Below are 25,312 nucleotides of genomic sequence, written 5' to 3' on the forward strand. Positions count from 1 at the left end.
TCAGCTGCTGCTGGGGGAAAAGACATGTATTCCTGCTTGCTTCCCAGGATTCTTCTTTACTGAGAAGCAGAAGCCTTAAGCTGCTAGAGATGGGGCAGTAATCACTACAACTCCCAGAGAACAGTCAATGGCCCACTGCATTTGAGGGAAGGGTACAAGGGAAAGCTTTCTTCCCCAAGGATGGGCAAGAAACCATCCTGGTTCCAGGAACCTGTACATATACAGAACACAGAAGTCTACTATTGCTAGGGTTAAGGGAGAAACGCCCATCCAAGATGAGCCACAGATACAAGACAGTTTATCTGCCACAGGGAAGAGGGGCAGGAATGCCGAGAACGGCCCAACTCTGAGATCTAGGTATACAATCACTTCATAAGACTCAACTAGGACAACAGAGAACCTCATCGCCACCACAATAAACCTAGCAGTGTGTAATCAGCAAGAGCATCAAAAGATCCCTTCTGTGGTACAGGCATGCAAGGACATCTGAAAGCTAAAGGTGGAGCACCAACCCAGAAAAATCTGCTGGTCCCCAGCCCCCAGACTAAACTAAAGGGAAAAACAGCCCAATCCCAGATGAATTTGAAGACTGTGGTGCACTGAAGATAACAATAGCAATGGCAAACACCAAACCGAGATCAACTCTTTATTAGATAGCATCAACTCCCTACACTGAGTTCTGTGAAAAAGTGCTTGCTTTCTTGCAAAAATACTATTTATCTCAATCTCTACTGATCTATACATAATGTCCAGCATTTAATAAAAAAAAAAAAACACAGATACAAGATACACAAAAAGAGAAAACAATTCATATTCAAAAGATAAAAGAAAAATAATTCATTTTCAAAAGTTAAAACAAGAGAACCAGAATCTGATGAACTACACAAGAGACTTTAAAGTAACTATGGTAGGAGTGTCTAGGTGGCTCAGTCAGTTGAGCATCTGACTCATGATCCCAGGGTCATGGGATCAAGCCTATATTGGGCTTGGTACTGAGCATGGAGCCTGCTTGGGATTCTCTCTCTCTTCCTCTGCCCCTCTCCCCTGCTTTGACTCTTTCTCTAAAATAACTGAAATGAAAAAAATAAATTTTGAAAAATAAAGTAACTATGGTAAATATACTAAACTATCTAACAAAAAGGTAAGCAGCATATATGAATATATAAGCTTTAGTAGAGAAATGGAAACTATAAGAATCACACAGAAATATGTGAATTTATTAAAAAACACAACATCAGAGATAATTCTATTGAGAAGCTCATCAGTATACTTGACAGAGCTCATAAAAAAATCAATGAACTGAAAATCTATTTGTCTATCTTGCATGATTTTGTAACACTACAGACAAGTCATTCAAAAACATTGGTTCACTTACTTATACAGATCTTCCATATGTTGGCACATTTTATTATACAATAGTTTTTTTTACTACATTTTTAATGTTACCACCAATCTCATTAGAAAAACTTTTAAGCATTGGGAAAATATAAAGCTCATGGTGACAAATACAAGCTTTCCAAAATTCTTAAGTAAAATTGGGCATTTTTTTAAACTGCAGTTTGGCACCATTGCCTTATTCATGCTAAGTCACCAATAATTTTACCCACAGTTGCTCTTCCACAATCAGTGCACATGCCAAAATAGTTAAAAAGGCAATAATGTCTTTTTTTTTTCCATTGAGGTATTTTTGGCACATAGGTACTATATCCCTAGAAAAAGAATCCCATGATTTTTCCCTCTTGTGTGTTTCTGTCTTGTTTCTTCATGGTCCATGATGCCAGCTAAGGTTATCAGTACAATGAAACCAAACCGGCAGGATGACAGCAGATTATTCTGCCATTTTTCTAGATCTTTTGAGTTGTACATAAAATCTGGGGCTGATCACTCCACACTTATTTAATCTGCCTGTGAGTTTCCCAACAATTTTCCCAACTCTATGATCATCAATGATTTAAAATTTGCTTCATCATTCACACTGTGCTTCATCATTACAGTTAGGAATCAGACAATGACTTTGGAATGTGGCCTAATAAGAACCTGTCACTTGCCTCTCTTTTCAACACTGTTAATGCTCCTGAGGGTATCTGCCAGGACATTCATGCATACCATTATGATGGCACAAAGAGATAGTGGAAAGAGGAATAATGTCTTAATATTATTACGAAAATGATTTTGATTTCATTGACCCTTTGAAAGGGTCTTGAAGACTTCAGGCATTGACGGGTCATATTTTGAAAATCACTGATCTATCCCAATTTTTCATAGCACCTCAAACTTAAATTGTACATACCTTGACTGAAAACCCTTCCCCTAAAATTCAGTAACCCTACTACATTTCCCACTTTGAAGAGTTATACCACAATCCAGTTATCCATTGAAGTCTAGAAATAACACCAGAAATAATGCGAAAAAATAATCTCTTGTCTTCCATTTATACCCACATTCATCCTGCCAACTTCTCTCAGTAAAATAGCTTTTATCCATTACATCTATCACCCCACTATACTTTTCCACTTTTATGGTCATGATGTAGTTCCACAGAATCTCTTGTCCATAACATTACTATAGTCTACTAACAATTACCCCCTTCTTCCAGTCTTGCCCCATCCCTTCCCAATATCAACCTTCCATACTGCCATCAAAGTGATGCTTCTAAAATTCAAATCATTTTCTCCAGTCTGTTTTGCCTTGACAAGCGCAGTAGAATAATACACAAAGTCCTGCCTGATTGATGCCTGCTTATCTTTATAGCTGAATCTTTAACTCACTTACCTACACACACATACATGCATACTACACTCCAACCACAGGATGCTTCCTACTTTCCCGCCCTAAACCCCTGATACATTCCTATTTACTTAAGACTCATGCATATCCTCACCCAAACAAAACTGATTATCTGCTTTTTTTTTTACTTTTTACCTTTTTTTAAATATGAAATTTATTGTCAAATGGGTTTCCATACAGCACCCAGTGCTCATCCCAACAAGTGCCCTCCTCAATGCCTATCACCCACTTTCCCATCCCTCCCACCCACCCCCACCCCCCATCAACCCTCAGTTTGTTCTCAGTTTTTAAGAGTCTCTTATGTTTTGGTTCCCTTCCTCTCTAACCTTTTTTTTTTCTTCCCTTCCCCCATGGACTTCTGTTAAGTTTCTCAGGATCCACATAAGAGTGAAACCATATGGTATCTGTCTTTCTCTGTATGACTTATTTCACTTAGCATAACACTCTCCAGTTCCATCCACATTGCTATAAAAGGCCATATTTCATTCTTTCTCATTGCCACGTAATATTCCATTGTGTATATAAACCACAATTTCTTTATCCATTCATCAGTTGATGGACATTTAGGTTCTTTCCATAATTTGGCTATTGTTGAAAGTGCTGCTATAAACATTGGGGTACAAGTGCCCCTATGCATCAGTACTCCTGTATCCCTTGGGTAAATTCCTAGCAGTGCTATTGCTGGGTCATAGGGTAGATCTATTTTTAATTTTTTGAGGCTCTTAAAGATGTAAAAAAGGAAAAGAAGCCAGCCATGAGAAAAATGGGGAGGAAGAGCCTTTCCAGAGGAACACATGCAAAGGAAAGAACATGTGCAAAGGCACAATGGATTCCCCAAAATGTTAATTTGATTGAAGACATGATTACCTTATAATCATATTATTTCAGGATTTTGTTACATGCAGTTGTTACATTTTTGGTAATAGTTTTTCACTAGTTTCATGTACAATTCTTAACAAGATTTACTATAGTAGAGACCTACTCAGCAGGAGTGCCTTAATTTCATTTTTGAAAATAGTAATTATAAGAATACAGGATATCATAATATACTGATCTAGCTTTTTATAAAAGGTTATTTTTAAAAATAAGATTTGGATAAGTTTCTTATGAGATTTTTTTCAAATGTCCTCATCTTGACCAGAATTAAACCACACATACCACTAACGTAAGATTTAAGCAAAATGGACACCTCAGTACAACTCATGAGAAAAAGACATTATTTCTGCACAGAAAAGGAATATCTATTTAAGCAGTGCCAAAATGTCCTCCTTATTTTGTGTTGTCTTCACTCTTAAGGACAATGGGATCCATTTGCATTTATTTAAGCAAATTCTGCTGTTCCCTTGTCTATGGTTAATGAATGTGTCAGAGAATCTGACTGTCAGCTTTTGTTTTTAACACCAGTATGAACTAATAGCCAGGCATTTAATTTTGTCACACTTACAGTGAATTCCTCTAGAAAAGTCCTATATGTTGGGATACTGGATTGTATTGTTCATCATACTATTAACAAGAAAGATTGATTAATCTACTCTCTTGAATATATCCAAAACATTGATTAGTATTGTTAATAATAGCAGCCCTGATATGCTATATCTTGAAATACATGAATAATCTGAACCAAAAGAAGGTTATATTTTATTCCTCCCTTAAATATAGACCTGATCATGCATTTACGCTATTTTTTTTTAATTCTTATCCATTGTTTACAGTGAACTGAGTATTACATCTACTGATCATAAAATTACAAACTCTGTATTCACCTTATAGAGTAAATGTTTTCTGAGGGAGAGGGAAAGGGAGGGGAATACATCCATAATTACTCACGTAAGAAGGTAAAATATTGAGCACCTTGGCTTTGGCTGATACCAAAGTTTCAGAGGAAGAGAAGAGTTGCTTTGTCTACATTTTTTTTTTAAAGAAAGACAGATTTGCTTCTTGATTAGTTTTTTTTTTGTTGTTTGTTTTTTTGTTGTTGTTGTTTTCCTGGCTTGCTTGCTTATTCCTGAAAGGGAGTTGCAAAAAGGAGAGAAGGGAAAAGAAGAGTCCAGTAGGGCAAGAAAGGCTGCGATGAGAAGTTCTTCACAGTGTCAAGGCAAAAGGTAAATGTTTTTTTTCAATTAGTTCTATGTTGACAATTAAAATCATGTGTGTCACGGGGCATCTCTGTGGTTCAGTCAGTTAAGCATTAGACTCTTGATTTCAGCTTAGGTCATGATCTCACAGTTTGTGGGATCGAGCCCCCATCAGTCTCAGCATTGGCAGCGCAGAGCCTGCTTGGGATTCTCTCTCTCCCTCTCTCTTTATGCTCCTTCCCCACTTGTGTACACACACTCTCTCTCTCTTTCTTTCAATATAAGTAAATAAACATTTTTTTAAAAAATCAAGTATGTTGCAGTAATGTAAAAACCCTTTTTTGACTCCTCCATTAAATTCTCAGTGAGTTCTATTTGCTAATCCATGTTTCGTGGGATGATTGTGGGGTAAAACTAAAGAAATGCACATTTCATGTGTAGGTCAGCATGAAATAACATGTTAGAGGAATCAGAAGGAGGTAAAAAGCTATTGCAGTATAAGACCCTTGAAAATTAGCATAAATCTAAGTACAGCCTTTATATTTGCACAAGCCATAGTTTTAGTAAGCTTTGGATCCAGGTATACCTATTTGGTCTTGAACCTCACTTTGACTATTTATTAGCTACATTGCCTTGGGTAAGTGAGTTCATTTCTCAGAGTCTCCATTTTCTTATCTTTAACAAACATAATGACAGTGCCACATTATGTACCTGGCACTTAGTAAGCACCCATTATCTGTTATATAAACTTTAAATTTAAATTGCTTAGCAAATGGATTAGCTAAGAGCTAAGGCTCTCAAAGCGCTAGCACCACTGAGTGAAAAATATAAACACTTTATTAAAGAAGGATTTTTTGAAATCACGCGAAATTTCTTTGAAAATCAAGTCTGTCTTGTAAGGCAGTCCCATCATGACTGTCAGTGCCACATGGAAGGGACTATGATGTTCCAAGGATCTCTTCCTCTCAATTCCTGCTGCACAGTTATTTGGGTATTACAGAGATTATAGGAATGACATAAGAGGGAAGGGTTAATTTGCCTAAGACCAATTGCCACAGACTGGCCACTCAAAGAGAAATTTGTAGGGCACCAGGAAAACAACTGGAACCAGGAGCTAAAGCAACCCCCATAGAACACTGAGTTGGTAAATCAGGCCCATGGGCCACCAAAGCATGGAACTGCCACCACAAGTCCTGGATCAGGCCTAGGGCAAGGTTGATATTCTCCCAACCTGATATTGAGGTGGAAAAATGGGGCCAATATCTACTAGGTGATCTTTATTATGCCCCTGATTATGTCAGGATAGGGGCTGGTTTTCCCTAAGCAGGTAGTTTATAAACTCGCAGCCAGGTTCCCTCTCCTGGAGTCTGATGTCTGGTGCTGTTAGATCTGTTTTTTTGTCCCAGTGTGCAAGGGAGACCAGGGTGCCCAGTCCTATTGCTATTCCTATCCCTGTGTCTATCACTCAACATTTTTCCAAAGAACTTGAGATGTGTGTACTGCCTAATCATTCACCATTGTCTTTTTGTAAGGGCTCCAGGGAGTCCTTCACTATTTGGATATTTTTTTCTATAATAGTATATCTAGCATTAGTTGAGAATTCCATCTGCTGATCATAAAAAGGAAGGCAAACCTAACCCAGTGAGAGAGAATATGAAGTTGGTGGCTGACAGCTTACTAGACACTTTTGCACAGTAGACCGTCTGATGGGATTAAATTCAGAAGAAAAAGTAAATGCTGCTTTCCAATTACTAGCCTTGAACTTTTGTTTTCACTGAACCACTTCCACCTCCTGCATGTCTTCTTTCAATGGTCTTGTCTAAAGACATGACCATTGCTTTAATTAGCTCCTTTTTTTCTATTTCTTCTTATTAAGGTAACCCAGTACATGGCTAGTCATTCCTTCGCATAATTTTGCTAAGAGAAAGTGCTGAAAAGTTTTAAAAGTCCATTTATAAATGATGTTAACAACAAAAAAAAAACCCAAAAAACAAAAAACAGAGAAGCCTGACTAGTAAAGGCTATTGCTCTACACAGTATTTTTAGTGGTTCTAGATTATGCCCAATGTGGCTCAACTTATAAACAAGAAAAGAATTTCCCAACCCTAAGAAAGTAATAATTACAGATAGATTGTACATGTTTTAGGACATAAAGAGTTCTAAAAGGGATGTACAAACAAAGTAAGAGAGCACTAGCTGAGATCTAAGATGCATCTGTGCCAATTAAAGGGGGCTAGGGAGAGGCAGGAATAATAGACTACTTGACCTAAACGCATAAATTCATACTTCTGCCATACCAAGAAGATGGTGACTTCTCTCATCCACTGGGAGTCAAATGTTATATGCTGAGGCTAGAAGTACAGGTTCTTAAATAAACATTCTCACGTGTCTTGAATTTGAATTTTTCCATGTATTCTTCCTTCATACCCAAAACCCTGGATGAATCACTGTGGAGGCATAGTAGGGTCAATGTGAATATTACAGCACTAATGTCACTCTGTCCTTTTGTTTCTCCAGGGGCAGGTTGAGCTCCTGGCCAATAACAGGTTAGGCCAAATAGAACTAACATGGGCAAACAATTCCAAAACTTCAATGTGATTCCCAAAGGCCTCTGAGCACAGGGACCTTTTCAAGTGTATCCCACGGAAGCAAGTCTGCCACAGCACAGGCCCAAAAAAAACCCTAAAGTGGATCTTTGTGGAAACTCTAAAAAGAAATTACCTTCAAAACATATAATGCAGATGATTTGAAATACCTCTGGACACTCCTAAAGTAAATCAAATTTTATCCCAAGGTTTACAGAGAAAGGATCTAGGGTTTTACCCTATGTTGTCTTTGATTCCATAACTTCACAAGGTATTCTGTTTGAAAGACACAAGTCTTTATTCAACTTTTCTTCCTTCTACCCTCCCTGCTCCTCCCTTTACTTTTCCCCTCAAAACTCTATTCACAGTTTACTATTCAGGAGATAAGTGTACAATAATGATATGGATGTATAAGATAATGTTCTAAGGGCCATTTGTTTTCAATATATCGCATGAGGTCATCTCCCACATGCCTCACAAATAGGAAGAGTAATGCAAAGAGGAAACCCCAAGTTTCCTCGCTGACACCAAAGCTTCAGTATCTGCAAATAGGTTGATGACTTCACATCTATATCTTTAGCTCAGAACCCTCCACTGGCTTCAGGTACATATATTCAATTTTAGAGTGCATATGCCATTGCCATTTTACCTGGACATGTCCAAAACAAAACATCATCTGTCCCCAAAAAACCTGGGTTGTTTTTTATTCTGCATTTCCCATCTTATGTATTAGCATCATCAACCTACTAGTTCATCCAGGGATGTAGAAGAAATACCAAAGACATCATTTCACATCTCTCTAACCTGTTCCTTCTCCTCTACTTCTGCCATCACTGCTTAGATTAAAATCTGCATCTCTTTTCTCCTGGATACTGAGGCACTGTCATAATTAGCTGGCCTTCCCTCAGGCTGTGCTGCTTCTACCTCTCTTCCTAATTGCTGCCAGAATGATGTTCCTAACTATAAATATCATTTCTCACCTCTGCTTGAAAACCGTTTTGTAAATCCCTATAATTTTCATATTCAAGTTCAAAATTCTTCACTTATATGCAAAGCTCTTCATAACAGTCACCTACCTACTCCAACCTCATCCATCACTCCTTCACATTCTTCTTCCCCTTAGCCCCACATCAGTGGATTTATAATTATTTAAACAGATACATCTCCACTCAAATGTTTATTCTTTATTTTTTCAAGCTAATTCCTACCTACTTTTTCAAAATTCAAATCAAAGGCAGCCTACTTCTGGAACCATTCCAGAATCCTTCTTGATCCCATTTGATCTATGTTGTCACTGAGCAGGCCTCTATTGTAGCCCTTATCCCATAGGACTGGCATAGTTGATTCACAAATCTGTCTCTCCCATTAGACCATAGGCTCCTTCAGGCCTCAATCATACCTGTCTCACTTTATCTCCCCAGTGTCTAGAATACCCTGGAAAACTCATTCTTTAAAACAGAGCTGATGAATGAATTGTTGAAAGAAGGGATACAACACATGTGCTGCACTCAGCAAAATGCTTCAACTTTGCAAAACATTCTCCACTCCAGGCAAATATTTATGAAAAATTTATATGACAGTTTAGGCCAGGTTTCTTTTTCCTAAGGAGACAACAGCATTTAAGAGACACAAGAAGAATCTTTATCAAGATTTTAGAAAGGGTAGAGAAAGAAAGAGAAGTATTTCAATTAATATATATGAAGTCCAGAAAATTTAATATAATAGACCACAGGGAAGAAATAAGCACAAAAAATAATAAAGCAGAATACTTTTTTTAATTTTTTTAATGTTTATTTATTTTTAAATAAATGACAGAGAATGACAGAGCATGAGCAGGGGAGGGGCAGAGAGAGAGGGAGACACAGAATCTGAAGCAAGCTCCAGGCTGTGAGCTGTCAGCACAGAGTCTGATGTGGGGCTCGAACTCATGAACTGTGAGATCATGATCTGAGCCAAAGTTGGACACCCAACTGACTGAGACACCCATGTGCCCCTGAAGCAGAATACTTTTTAAAATAATCTTCTGGGGCACCTGGGTGGCTCAGTCGGTTAAGCATCCAACTTTTGATTTCGGCTTAGGTCATGATCTCACAGTTTGTGGATTCGAGTCTCATGTCAGGGTCTGCACTGACAGCTTTGAGCCTACTTGGGATTCTCTTTCTTCTCCTCCCCCACGCGTGCACACCCACACTCTCTGTCTCTGCCTCTCTCTCTCAAAAATAAACATTTTTAAAATAAATTAATTAATTAAATAATCTTAATTTATACTTCCATATCCCTCCTCTCAGTTGCATAAACACAATATAACTAACATTCAAAAGAATTAGAAACTTTGAGGGGAAAAGAATGAAAATGCAAGTCACTACTTTACAAGACTAAAAAAGAAATGTCCCTAAGAAGAGCTCATCAACCCATGTGGGATAAAATAAATGGAAGTTTTTGGTTCTCAATGTAAGCTTTGGAACTCTCTGTGAAGCACTGGCACTAACATTTTCTTCCTAGTGATAAATGGAACCTCAGGGACATCTCCTAAAAAACTATCAACATAAGTACATTTTACAGTAGCAGAGCAAGTTTCACTATTAGCCCTTACTTAGGTACATGAAGGAGTTTCAAGATTACAGTTACTACCTTAAGAGTGACCCAGGCAACAAACGCCTTCCATAATAGCAGAGTCCAAAGGATTCCCATTCAGTGCATACCCAATTATTTTGTCAGGTGTAACAATTTTCAGATAACTAAACTGCTTTCATTTAAAAATATTTACTCACCATATAAAGAAAATGTCTTTGAATGAAGCCATTTCCCTGTAAATTATTTCAATCCAAGAGCAGCAGGAAGAGTTATCAAATAATACACATGTTGAGAAAAAGAATACTGCTGAAGTCATTGTGGGGACAGTTAACGACTACCCTCAATTGTTACCAATTGTTACTATCCTTATTGTTACCAATAAGTTGATTTACCCAGTACTAAAATCCAACAGTGAAATGAATCTCATCATAAATTTGTGGCACGAACAGAAATTAATATTGCACCTTAAAAGGTAACCACATACAGGGGCACCTGGTGCCTAGGTCAGTTAAGTGTTGGACTCTTGATTTCAGCTCAGGTCATGATCTCATGATCATGGGATGGAGCCCCGAGTAGTGTGGAGCCTGCTTAAGATTCTCTCTCTCCCTCTATGCCTCTCCCACCCTAAAAAAAAATAGTTAATCATACAGTGGATATATGGGAAACCTGTACTTTCTGCTCAAGTTTGCTCTGAATCTAAAACTGCTCTAAAAAATAAAGTCTATTTAAAACAAAGAAAAGAAAACTTGACCATTTATTAAGTTTTCATTTTGTCAAAATGTTACTTTGTGTGGTGAATAAAATATTCTCCAGCAATGCAAACAATGGGATAGCGAAACTATAATAATTCAATTCTATCTCTCCCATTTGAGGCCTTTAGATGCTTACATTCTATTTTCTAAGCCATAAAGACAAAAAAAAAAATCCAAACTCACCTCTTGAAAGAGTAAGCAAATTTTCCTATTTCTAGATCAGTACACCTTCATTTACAAACAAGTGCACCCCAAAATCAACAAAAGAAACAAATGGCTGGGCCTCTGAGAGCACATCCATAGAGTTCTTCCAATGCCTCTCACTATTGAAACAAGGCAACCTTGTATTAGAATGCAAAATGGAAACCCGGCCCACAGCAGTGAAGTTCCCCAAAGCCTTCCCCAGTGATTCTTGTTGGAGCATGAAAATTCTCAGACAATTTGCTTACCACCTTATAGATCAATTATACTATTTATCTTTGATAGAGAGGTGTACATGTGTATATATGCATATGCTTGTGTGCATCTTGTAGAAAGGGTATAGTTATCTACCAAACAATCAGAATAAATCCACACCTTTGGAGAAACATTGGAGATCTATTCTGGATCATTCTGTGGGACCTGGAATGTCACAGGTGACAATGAACTCTCTCAGATGTTATCCTTTTCCAGAGAAGTGTTGGAAAGTACTTTAGAGAAGGAGAAATGAACTGCTGGAGGAATCAGGATAGGAATAGGTTCTGGTGTGAAACCAGTTCCTATGGTTAGGAGAAGAGGTTTCTTCAAAGATGTTCAGAGAACATCACTGTTCAGAGAAAATCACTCTCAAGAAAGAATTTAATACACACAAGAAATGGAGAAACGCTCCATCTGAAAGACTGAGTATCTTAAATGGTTCTTCCTTGACCATGGAAAAGTTCTATTTTATAATATAGCTTCCATTTTCTACCATCTACATAGAACTCAACACAGTTACTCAAATCTTTCAGTAAAGTAATAAACCCATGGAGTTTGATGTGATATTGATGTAGAGCATCAAGGGCTTGTCTTTCTGAGGGAGTTTTCATGGAGGCAGCAGAAACTCACTGAAGGGATTATGTCTAGACATGGCAGAAGGGGACCAGCAGGGGAGGAAGAGGTGGCCAACCTACAAATCAGAAGCAGCAAGAAATGGTACCTGGTACCAATGAGCAATAGTCTGCCAACACTTCAGTACACAGTGAGACCCTCCACCCACTCATCCTTTGGCCACAGAAAGTATCAAAATATTGCAAAGCCAAGGCATGATTTTCAGCTCAGATGCTGACAAGAAAGTGACAATATGAACTGAAATGGAGCATAAAAAAGTTCTGCCCTCTGTGCCTGCCCTCCAAGGACAATGCAGCTGACTCTGAGAACATGGATGCAGAATGGACCCTTGTGGTTAGAAAGGGAGTGGCAAAGCCAGGCAAGCTGACCATAGCTGTTCCTCTGCAAACAAACAAAACAATCAGTCAAGATTTTCAGAGAAAAGTGTGGCATTCTGTGGAAATCAATAAGTAAAGATTTTGTACTTGGGGAGATCAAGGTGTAAGATAAGGGACATGTGGTAAATAGTAAACCCCGATACAAGAATACAGCCATGGAGAGACTCTGCTCTCAGTTGCCATCAATCTCCTTTTCTGTACATAATAGAACCCAAGGTCTAGCTAAAAGGCAGTATTTCCTAGCCTTCATTAGAGCAGGCAGTTGTCTTGTGACTAATTCTAGAGAATAAAATAAAAACAGAAGTATTGAGTGGAACTTCTGGGAAGGTTGATTAAAAGTAGCTCTCTCCTGGGGCCTCACATACAGCAGGGCGTCCTGGGCTTCAGCTCCCTCCTGTTCCCAGGAAGCGAGCTGGCCATGAGCTCGAGCTCGAGCTCGGGAGTAGCAGCAGCAGGGGATGAGTGAGGCGTGTTCCTTTCCTCCCTTCAGTCTGAGCCAGGGGAGGCCAGGCGGCCCCAGGTGGCAGGAGGGGCATCCGCTGCCCAAGAATGGGAATTCTCTTCACCAGGATATGGAGACTGTTCAATAACCAGGAGCACAAAGTTATCATTGTTGGGCTGGATAATGCAGGGAAAACTACCATCTTTTACCAATTTTCTATGAATGAAGTTGTACATACATCACCTACAATTGAAAGTAATATTGAAGAAATAATGATTAATAAAACATGTTTCTTAATGTTTTAAGGTAGATTCTTGGTGGTCAAGAATCTCTTCATTCTTCCTGGAACACTTACTATACTAACACAGAGTTTGTAATTGTTGTTGTGGACAGTACAGACAGAGAAAGAATTTCTGTAACTAGAGAAGAACTCTATAAAATGTTAGCCCATGAGGACCTAAGGAAATCTGGATTTCTGATTTTTGCTAATAAACAAGATGTTAAAGAATGAATGACTGTAGCAGAAATCTCCCAGTTTTTGAAATTAACTTCTATTAAAGATCACCAGTGGCATATCCAAGCATGCTGTGCTTTTATTGGCGAGGGATTATGCCAAGGACTTGAATGAATGATGTCACAATTTAAGATTACATGATCCCTACTGACCTCTTCTCATAGACTTTGTATAAACTAAGTGCTGGACTTTATCTGGAAGCTGCAAAAAATAATGGTTTAGATATATTTATAATAAACTGATTTAAACTTTTTCTATAAGAAAAATTAAGACCACTTATTTGAGAACAAAGATGAAGTCTCACTTTCCAATATGCTTTCTCATTAGTCCCTTCCAAAGCAAGGTCTTTAAAGCTGTGATTGCCATTTTTCTCATAATGAATCCTCTCAGGACATTGTGTAGCCTGTAGTAAGCACAAAGGGAGAGGAAGACATTTTTAACTTTAAGAGCTTTATTGTCAGTGTAAACCACCTTAGTTGAATGTTGTTCTCTTCTTGTTCCATTAAGTCAGAATACAAATCAGCACAGATACTCAGTTTCCAATGTTTTAAAATGTAAGGTTACTTATGAAAAGTATTTTGCATTAGGTTGTGTATCTATTGTGTATATTCCTCAAGTTCAAGTTTATGGCTTTGATTTATGTTCTAAAGAAAAGCAAATAACACAAAAGGTAATATTATCCTTAGTTATAACCATAATGAGATGAGCACTGGCAGTGGTGTTAAGTGCCATTTTGTGCTTTCCCCTGTGTTCTCTTTATTGTACTAACCAACCCCCAAAATCATTGAGCTTCTCTGAAAGAAAGAAAGAAAGAAAGAAAGAAAGAAAGAAAGAAAGAAAGAATAGAAGAAAGCTCGACATTTGTACCTGTTTTTTTGTTGATCACATTACGTATATGAAAACATGTAATCTGAGTGGAGTATCTGCAAATTTTTGGCTTACTGTTACAAAAGGACAGAATTTCACATCGAGCAATTCTTGTTCCCTTTATTGGATCTATGCCATCTAAATTACTGAGAAAACTGTTAATCCATTAATCGGTCAATCATTAATTGTGATTAAATTATCAAGTGATTTTTTTTCCAGCATTAATTGGAAGCTGTTGTGTAAAATATGCCTACCCAGAGAAGTATCATCCTATAAATATTATAAAATAATTTACCTAGAGTCTTCTTAGGTATTGAATCATACAAGCATTTAGAGTGAGTTTGAGATGAAAAGTACTTATTTTCTAAGCAACAAATGTTATTTCTTAATTTGAAAATTTCTTATTTCTGGAGTTGGGATAGTTTGAGATTTTTTTGTTTCTACACTTTTTTCTTTTTCACTTATTACTAACCAACGTGAATGCACTGACAACTATAAAATACAATTTTTTTAATGCTTTTAAGAGTTTGGTTTAAAAGTTGATCAACACATGACAAATTATTTTTACAAAGAACTAACTTGGCCCCAAATATCTTATGTTTGATTAGGGTATTTTGTTTTTCACTGAAAATGGAAAGATATGAAGGTTGAAGGTATTTTTATTGTAATTGTAAACAGACTTATCCTAAATGTGTTCACACATATTTTGGGGTACTCTCTTTGTATGTCTTTCATGCCCTAAAAATCCGAAGGCTGATCCAAACTGGCATGTTTTAGAGTATTCAAGAAAATACGTAACTACCTTTAATATGAGCCTTTTGGATTTCATGGAGATTTTGATGAAGAGTAATAGTATATACTACAAGCATTGGCAAAACTTTGAAAGTTTCTTTCTGTAAAATGTAATATACTCAGTAGCTAAATGCAAGCATGGGAGATCAGTGTTTAACAGTGGCTTTTGTGTTTTATATTTATATTATAATATTCATAATGCAAGTATAACATTTTAATATTTGTCAGCTTGCTTTTACAAAAGTAAATTCTAAATTACTAAGCTTTATTTGTTCATATGTTCTCATACTTTTCAAATCACTATTAGGAATTACTTGTTTTATATTAAAAATTCCCTTAAAAACCCAAGCCCATTTTACAGATGTTGCATTTCCATCAGAGATAAATATTCTGTAAAGTAGTCCAGCAACTCTACATCTTTTACCCTTTTTATCTTTTAATTTGAATTTTCATGGTTTAGTCTTGTGGGTTGCTGCCACATGAGTTCATCAGTATACCAGCACATTCCCTTGTCAACAAGCTGTTGGCTAAAATTTATTCTTAATTGGCTGTTTAAAGCATGAATGGCATTGTTACAGTGGTTTAGTGTAGTAGGTTATTGACATGGCATCATGAGAATACATGAAATCTTGTACCACATTTATAAAACATTATTTTTTGTTACATTCTACCTTTCTAGGCCAAGCATTAGAAATAAGGTTGTACCTGTATGCTTGTACATAAAACCAAAATTACAATGAGGAAAAATTTTTAATTCATGTATAAATATACATCAAGATAATTTTAACAGTATTCTTTCCAAATATGATTACGAGCCTTATGAATAGTCATATTGGCAATTTATATGTAATTTAAGTAGAATTAAGTGAAGGGCAATGCTTTTGGTTTTTAATATGCTACTTTTGGGGGTAAACAATCATCTTATTTAGAGTCGTGCTTACCTTTGAAAAGAACAAGGCCTCATACCTCTGTACCTGTGGCTGGATTAAATATCCCGTGTTTCATATTAATTTTGAAAGTCATACAATTATTCTTGATATCTTAGTAAAAGTAACCATATGCTATAAGCATTTAATGAGTTTAATTTTGTGCTAATAGCATTTATAAAGTATATCTTACACATTATACTGAGGAGTCTAGTTTGAAAATTTTCAGTTCTTTCTGACTTCTTTGGCTCTCATGATGGGCAAAGAATATAGTGAAGGCAGGTGGTTTGGGGGACAGAGGGAATGGGTATGGAATATGACATTTTGCCTTAAGAATAAAGTGCTTTAGCCTGCTGGCTGGCATTTTTAATGCAGATAGTTAAGGTGATTTTAGAAGTGTGGCATGAGATAAAAGAGTGTCTGTTTCTGGCATTTAAGAAATGCCTAGTAGGTAGTTACAGAAAAGTAGAGGGAGCTTGAGAAAAGGCAGGAAGTCCCTGAGATGTTCTTTTCTTTATTGTCTGAATGTATAAAATTAAGATGCCTGGAAATGTGATTTTATTGTCCTTTCTCGTAGACACTTTACATTTCTTGCTGTGACTACAGCAACCACATACAGTATAGACAACCTCAAAATATGTTTATAGTAGTGTAAATAGAAAACCTATAGATAGGTTTCTAGTTTTTTCTGCAGGCATTTTTGGGAATATATCTGTAATGTGTTCTACTTTGTATATAGAGGATAGCAGCACATCCCAGATTATCCTGTGAACTTTGGGGTCATCTTCTCTCAATTGCCCAGTTGTATCATAGCATCAGTCCCTCTTTTAAGGCTAGGTAGAGGCAAGGTTTCTTCACATGACTTAATAACCCCTCCCAAATGTCCACATGTACTCTAAAACTTCCTGCTTCAGGATCAGCTTTCCCATAGCTCAGCCAACCCTTGCTCTCCTGTATTTGCATTCACCATCAGTGAAGGTATGTTATTCAGTCCTGGAGGTATTCTAAACTTTGCCTTACAGCCATTGTTCCCCAAACCACCAGTTTCTAAGTAGGTTCTCTAGTTCTTTGCTGTGTCCCCACTACTGGGTTGATGTATTGATTTGTACTTTGCTCATTAGAGTGTATTGTCAGGGTTGTGGGGTATATCAGAAGACTGGCTTGCTGTATATACAGCAAATAAAAGCCAGTAGTAAAATCCTTCATACTGTATTTAACATTTTAATGTTTCTTAATTTTAGCTTCATATGCTGAAAAGCAGATTCAGAAAGATAACAGAACTACCTAGACTTTGCAAGCTCCTTAAGCTGCTAGTTAGACATGGAAGGGATTAAATTATGTGTGTGTTATCTTCCACCAAAAAATGATTACATTTTGGAGGATACCCATAAAACTATTTGAGTTAGAAAAAGATGCCAAACCAAATATATATATAGTATTTAACCTGAAGATATCCTTAAAACCATAGCTCACATTTTATTTTTTCCTCATGTTTACTTAAAGAACACAGATAAACATTAGATGTCTAAAAGAATTAGTAAAGAGAAGCCTATCTTTTAAAAATAAACCTGTTGAAATGGACTTTAGAAGACATCAAAATCATCAACCATCATATGTTGATTCTGTACAGGTATAGACATAATATAGAAAATACTAATTTAAAGAAAGTTCTACCTATATAAAAGTAGAACTTCTATATCATGCTCCCTCAAAGAAAATATGATAGTTTTAAGATCATATTGGTGAAGTAAAGGAAAGAGAGTTTTAAAATTTTGAATGCTAAAAAATGGCTGTTTCTATTAAATCCTAAAATGGTGTGTGAAACTGTGAAGAAATTATAACAGGATACAGTTGGTTTGCTTATGCAATTTTTTAAATCAATTGTCTAGTTGTTGTTGTATTCTTCTAAAAATTAAAGTATGGTTTTGCCTGTTAGATATCCTGTTTTTTTGAAAGAAGGTTCCCACAGTGTGTACCCAAGAAGTGCCTAAAATTGATTTGTGTGGGTTTTTAAGTCCATCTAATAAATTATATGTGTTTTCTGTGGGTAAAAAAAAAAAAAAAAAGTAGCTCTCTCCAAGGGGAACCTGCCTGAGTGGCTCAGTCAGTTAAGCGTCCAACTCCTGATTTCAGCTCAGGTCATGATCTTTCAGTTAATGAGATCTTGGGCTATTAGCATGGAGCCCAGTATGGAGCCATCTTGGGATTCTCCCCCTCTCTCTCTCTGCACCTCCCCCACGCTCTCATTTGTGTTCCGCCCCCTCTCTCTCAAAATAAATAAATAAACCTAAAAAAAATAAAATAAAAGTAGTTGCCTCCTTTGGAAGGAAAGTCCTGTTACCATTCCTTTATCCCTTCCTCTTTCTGTTGTCTATAATGTGAACATGATGGCTGGTGCATCAAAACTATTCTTAGACTATGAGGTGACCTTAAAGTTGGAGGCACATGCTAAGCACAAGGAGAACCAGAAATTGTGAAAAAGTTTGAGCCCCTAGTGACTATGGACCCACCAAATCCACCCTGTACTATCTCTGAATTTCTGTTGTCATAGAGAAAAATAAACTATGTTATTTCAGTAAGTAATGTTAATTTAGATGTTCTGTAACATTCTGCTATACCTATCCTAAATTATACAATGCCAACCACAGCACAGAACTTCTGGAAAGTAATGCCAGAAGGGAATATCAGCATCATAGGACAGAGTTGAGGAAAAGAAGTGCACCGACCAAAGAGTAAGATGCTAACTTGGGTATATTTTGTCATTAGTGAGAAGTTTAGTCATGGATCCTGAGAAACTTAACAGGAACCCATGGGGGAGGGGAAGGAAAAAAAAAAAGAGAGAGGTTAGAGTGGGAGAGAGCCAAAGCATAAGAGACTCTTAAAAAAAAATGAGAACAAACTGAGGGCTGATGGGGGGTGGGAGGGAGGGGAAGTTGGGTGATGGGTATTGGAGAGGGCATCCTTTGGGATGAGCACTGGGTGTTGTATGGAAACCAATTTGACAATAAATTTCATATATTTAAAAATAAATAAATAAATAAATAAATAAACCCATATATTCAGTTCAAAAAAAAAACAAAAAACAAAAAACAAATCCTTTTGTCATCTTCATTAAGTTTGGAGATAAAGAAACTCACCAGCACTTAGAGAACCTGGGACTTTGACTGTCTTATAGGATCAAGTGGTTGGGACCCATAGTGAGACAAATGGAGGAGCAACACTTCTTCTACAACACTGACATTTACAGATTTGTTCCTAAGTGTGATACAAGCTACTCAAGTACCATAGAAAACAATACAACATACAAAGTGTGGCATCTCTCTTACATTTAATGATTTGTTGGGCATCTACTCTGCATGGGTCCTACACTAGACACTAGAGGCAGAGAGGTTAATAAGACACATGCCCTGCCCTCAAGGAACTCACTGTTTAGAAAGGGAAAAAGAGAAGTAAAGGGTGTCATGAAAGGAAGGGTCTTAGCATTCATAGGAAGCAAACTGATTCAACCACAAGAGAGTAAGAAAATGCTTCTCACAAATATTTGAAAAATACACATTAGCTGTCCAGGCAAAGATAAGTATAGGTGGTATGGAGACTCTCCAGGCGAGGAAAGTCATGCAAATACGGGAAGATTCAAGAGAGCAAGGTCCATTTAGGGAATAACTGGGTTTGTTAAATGAGCTGTATTTGATGGGCTATAAACAGGAAATAGTCTTTTCCTGCTATTGCTGGGTCTATCATGCTTCTTTGGATCTTCCCTGCACTTGGCCCCTTAAAGCCATCCTGGGTCAATCCTAATAGCCTTTCAATCATTTTCAGCTCTAAAAATAATTTCAATTTTAGGTTTTAAAAATTCCACAGCCAGGTGCCTGGGTGGCTTAGGCGATTGAGCATCTGACTCTTGATTTCAGCTCAGGTCATGATCTCACAGTTCAGGGGTTTGAATCTCACATCTGGCTCTGTGCTGGCATTGCAGAGACTGCTTGGGGTTCTCTATCTCCCTCTCTCTCTTTTCCTGCTCCTCCCCTGCTCTCTCTTGTTCTTGCTGACTCTCTGCCCTTCTCTTGCTCTCTCTATCTCAAAAATAAATAAACTTTAAAGAAAACTCCAGAGCCATATTAAGACGTCAGTCTTACAGTTTTCTACAACAGCCAGCCACACACTGACCACTTCAACATTTCCCTCTGTAATCCCGGCTTCTCCCTTGAACTTCAACCACCTGCATGACCTCTGCACTCAGATGTGAATTCTCAGACATCTGAGAATTAACCTGCCCCATCCTGCTCCTCCTTCTATAGCAGAACCCTTCTCAGGTAATAAGAATTTCAGCCATGGTTGCCCAGGTCAAAAATCACACTAGTGCTCTGTCTCATTCCCTACATCCAATTCTCAGCAAACCTGGCTGTCCTTATTGCTTGGCAAACACTGCTCATCTCTTCCACTCTGAACTCCCTCCCCTCATGTCCTCTTCCTTTTCCTACTTTATTCATTTTTTCCATAGCAAATATCACCTTTTACATATTCAGTGTATTTTTACTGTTCTAATTTGGTCATTTCTCCTCCTCAATTAGATTGTAAGGTCTGTAGAAGTGAAATTCTTTCTATGTTTAAAGTTCACTGATGTATTCCCTGTGTCCAGAATAGTGGCAGGAATACAATAAATGTCCAATAAATGTTTATTGAAGGAATGAGTTAAGCACATCCCACTCACACTTTCCTCTCTCCAGCTCAAGCCTCCCATACATGCAATGGGCAGGGAGCTGGGTCCTCTTGTTAACTCTTTCCAGCTCTAAGTCTTCCACATGCCTCCAAGCTTCTCAAGGGAGCAGTGGATATGAAGGGGAGGGATTAGAAACATGGGGCAGAGGTTTTCTTATCTGGAAGATAGGCTTGTAGTTCGCTCTTGGCTAACTCCAGCTGGCTATCAGGCCCTCAGTTACAGACAGCATTCAAATGCTGGTTGTCTCATGAGATGCTAGGATGTTCTCTCGACATTTTCCCTGGTCTCCACAAGGACCTCTGCACTACATCTGTTCCAAACACACAACACACTCCTTCCACTAACTTTTGGCAAACTCCCTCAAGGAGTTTATAAATGACATATGGTGGGAGTTGGGTGCTCCCCTCCATGACACCTACGTGGACCACGAGAAACTCCCACATCTGTTCCCTGAAAAATGTTCCTTCTACCAACTGTTACCAGGCCCCCCTCACGTTCCTACTCCAGTCAGCCTCCTGCTGTTCAAATTCACCAGGGGAATGCAATTACAAGACTCTGTGTTCACATGTTTCCAATCCCCAGGGATGAATTCTCTCCACTCTCCACCAGAGCCCAAGCTAGCAATGCTATGTACAGTAAACATACAGCAAGGTTGTGAGATGTGGGTTCCCTCTTTCAGACACCTCTAGCCTCTGATACTCTTTATAACTTCTTGCATGTCTTGGGGAAGAGGACATAGTCCCACTGATTTCCATGGAAAGAGGAGGGAAAATACCATAGCATCATCTACCACTAGAAATTCCCCTACTTTTCAACAAACTGTCTTTTGAATTTGATTTTTTCCTGTATAGGCTGGAGATGGGTTATAGAAAATGATAGTCACAAACTTACATTGCTATATTTTAGAAAGTTCTCTAGAAATGTCTAGCAGCTCTCTCTAGAAATCATAGATACCTATTTCCTACTACCCTTAACCTTGAGGTTTTAGCAAACATTCTAAGACAATAGGAAAAGTTCATTCCACGTTCACCATCATAGGCAATATCTGTGTTCGTCTCAGTATGGCAGCAGCTTAGAGTGGAATGTGGAAAGAGTTCCCGATATAAAGTTGGGTAGCTAAATGGTCTAAATCATAAAGGATTTCGTAAGCCATGCTAAAAATTTTGGAATTTATTTTTAAAGCATTTCAAAACCATTGAAAAATTTTAGGCAGGAAAGCAAAAAGGTCACATTTGCATTTCAGCAAATATCATTCCAGCTGCATGAGGGAGAACAGATTAAATGTGAGCAATGCTGGAATCTGACCAGCTGTGGAAAGCTGTAGCAGTAATCTAGTCAAGAGATGGTGACACCTTAAGTTAAGGAACAATGCCAAAAAAAATGGTAGAGGACAGAGATATTGAGAGAGTGCAAGATTTTTTGTTAACGTGTTGAGGATGTAGATGAGAGAGTCACAGGTGATGCCCAGTTTGTGCTTGAACACCTGTTTGGATGGTTTTTCATCATTCACCAAGAAAGAAATCCTTCACGAGGAATGGACTGGGTGTGAAAGATGATAAATTCAAATTATGAAAACACTGGCAATATGAGATAGTAAATGACATGTGGCAAAGAAATGGCACAGTCCCCAGGGCCACAGAGGTTCAAAGGAAAGGCAGACTGCTCAGGTCTTATGTGGGCAGACACATCCTTGGGAGGAACAGGGATTTGCCTTGGATTTCTACAATAAGAAAGGAGGTTAATAAAAAGAAGGGATGAGAACATTAAAAGTCAGGGAAAGAAAGGAGCTAAGTCACAGAAACCACAGAGAACCCACATGTCATGGAATCACTACCACACAAATTGGTGCAGAATGTGATAGTTGGCAAAGTAGCAGAAACTAGCTAAGACATATTCAGAATACACAAAATACTGAGAAAAAGCAGTAAAGAACCTAACCTCTCTCCTCTGGGTTGTAATTCAACATGAACAGCATACAGAGGTATACTATATTTAGTATATACCTTAAGTAAACCCTTAAAATAAGGCAAGTCTCTCTTTCCTATCTGGCAAGTTGATAATGCCTACTGTAAGAAAGGATATCAGTGCACACTTAAGCAGGAGCAAGGAGCAACCTATTAACTGAGAAAGGCTATAACGCTTTTAAAAAATACTCTTGCCCAACTAATCTGCCATTATTCTTGGGAGGAAGGAAGGAGAGAGGAAGGGAGGGGGAAGGAAGAAGCAAACAAGTGAATAAGTATGTAGAAAAGAGGATAATCTGTAATTTAATTTGGATTACTTAGAAGACTTTGACAGCATTGCTTAATGAGGAATGCTTTGAGAATTTAAATTAATGTGGTCTTATGATGCAGAAGATACTTTGTCATGAATGGAAAATTGGTTCAATGTCAGGGAAAAGGGATAGTGATAAATGGCCACCTCTCTCTCTCTCTCTCTCTCTCTCCCCCCCCTCTTTTCTCTCTCTCTCCAAGTATTGAGCACCTGTTCTGCTCCACATCATTAACATACATTCATTTAATTTCATCAATACAAGAACCCCGCAAAAGAAATGTTATTATTTGCCACTTTGAGAAATCTGAATGTTGAAAACCAAAAGAAAATCTCTGATTAAATCAGGGGAGGATCACACTAACCTTATAAATCAAATAGAACTTTTACGACAAAGTAACTCTTAAAAATCATTTTTAAATCTGAAATTATGGCCTGTGAAGTCTGTGGAATGGTTTTACCAAAGAATGGTACATAGAAGGCAATGTTACTTCTCCAAATTCAATTGGAGTTTTTCTGATTTCTGTGCAAAGCACATTACTTATAAAGCGTTGACTGTTAAAAATATATAAGAATCAGAATATAAGAATCAGAATATGGGACTATGGATAGAGATATTCTAGTGCCTTTTCTCTATGAACTTTTCATTAATTTAGCTAAGAGTAAGGTTTTTTTTTAATCCTATTGGCTATATCCAGTGACTTATAATGCTTTTTCATACTACCAAACAGTGCTTTCAGTAGGAATCTACATTATTCCATAAAACATGGAATAATGAGTTATGTAGTGGAAGTCTATTACATGTATTTAAAAAGAAAGAAGCAGAGTTCTGATATGATACTGATGTAGTCACCCCAGTAAATCCAATTACTTGAGACAATCAATTTATAAATTGGCTACAAGGCCCAGCTAGGACTAAGAGTTTGTTGACAATCCAAGTTTTTAATGTTTTTTATCTAGAGTTCCCTGCAGGGCATCCCTGCTAATGGAGCTAATCAAGCTACTTAGGCCAGGACGACAACTATAGGTAGACACCAGTGTTTTTGCTTGCAGACTCCATTTGATGTGAGCTCAGGCAAAATAGGAACAACAGTTAATACCAGGGAAACCAGAGTCTAAGGAAAACCAGTTGTACAAATACCACAACATATTCAGCGTAACTGGGCTCATTTTTTTTTTAAATATTGATTTTCTTGCTAAATAAACTTAGTCAACTCACTCACTTAACTACATTGGACCACATCTTTCCAACTTATGTTAGTATGTGATATTTCACAAGAATTTAAAATTCTGTTTGAAAAAAAATTTCCAAACATCTACAAGAAAGCTTTGTCAAGATATGATAGGAAGAAAGGTCACATAGCTTCCAATTGCTGTTAAAGAACAGGTCTTATATGATGGTCAAAATGTATTCAAATCCAAGTATAATAGCAACAACAACAAAATAATAAAAACAGTGGGAAGATTATTATAATTTCAGACAGTAAGTAAGTACATTAGATAGAGCTCCATCTTCCTTGTTATTACCCCTTGTAAGAAAAGTCTCTTCTAAGCTACATTCAAGGAATAAGGCTATCACCCAAGGTCCAAACTTTGTACTAAAAAAATCCCGTAGCCCTAAAGAGATAATTATTTATACTAGTTGAGCATCCAGAAAGAAGTCGGTTGTTATATCCAGCCTCTCTGCTCTTTTTCTTCTCTCTGAGCCAATGTGACCCTCACATTTATGCACAGTTGTACAGACGCACATGCTCCTTCTAACTTTTCTAATACTATTAACCTAAAGCAATTTTATTTTAAATGAGGCTATACATTATGCTCTTTGTTTATTCTATTTCATCTTCCCCACCCGCTGCAAAATTCTTCCACTGTGGGGGATAGGAGTGGAAATGAATCTCAACCTGACTCAGCAACAAGGCAATCCCCAGTCCCATACAGACACTCAACACCAGGTCCTGCTCGCCACTGCCCCCTCTCTATTACAGTGAGCATAGCCACAGGCAAGGATAAATGAAGGCTTGTGGTACAAAATACAAAGCACTTTCATAGCCATTACCTTGTTTCAGCCTCAAAGCAACTCTGCAAGTCAGTAAATCAGTAGTTTCTATGTCACATTCCCATTTTACACAAGAAAAGGTAGTCAAGGAGCTTGCTCAGGTAGCGATAGCTAGTAATCCGTGAATTCAGGTGTTCTCATGCAAGTTTAGTGTGTTATTTTACTAAATTACAATGCTTCTCTAAACCCTGTTACACAAGAAAGGATCTCAGCCTAGAATATCAAGAAGTAGATTTGAGGATTGACCCCATGTGGAAGGTGAGGGAAGGAGAAGAAACAGATGATACCAAATTTTTCCACCTGAGTAATTTCCCCTTAACTGAAATGGAGAAAGCCGAAAGAAGAGCAGTTTTACTGGCAGTAGGAGAAATATATTGTACATCTTAATGATGGAGATTTCTATTATTTTGATTTCCTGCTGTTAATAACGACATTCAATTGATAGGTATACGTACATATATAAATATATGTGAATATAAATAGAA

The 25,312-nt window shown here is 37.5% G+C and overlaps 1 pseudogene; it reads left to right on the forward strand.

The window, feature by feature from the left end:
- The first annotated feature begins 12,727 nt into the window (after positions 1-12,727).
- Positions 12,728-14,019, forward strand: LOC106970813 (ADP-ribosylation factor-like protein 5A; annotated as a pseudogene).
- Positions 14,020-25,312: the final 11,293 nt, after the last annotated feature.

Source organism: Acinonyx jubatus, chromosome B1 (assembly GCF_027475565.1).
Source record: "Acinonyx jubatus isolate Ajub_Pintada_27869175 chromosome B1, VMU_Ajub_asm_v1.0, whole genome shotgun sequence".
NCBI classification, from domain to species: domain Eukaryota; kingdom Metazoa; phylum Chordata; class Mammalia; order Carnivora; family Felidae; genus Acinonyx; species Acinonyx jubatus.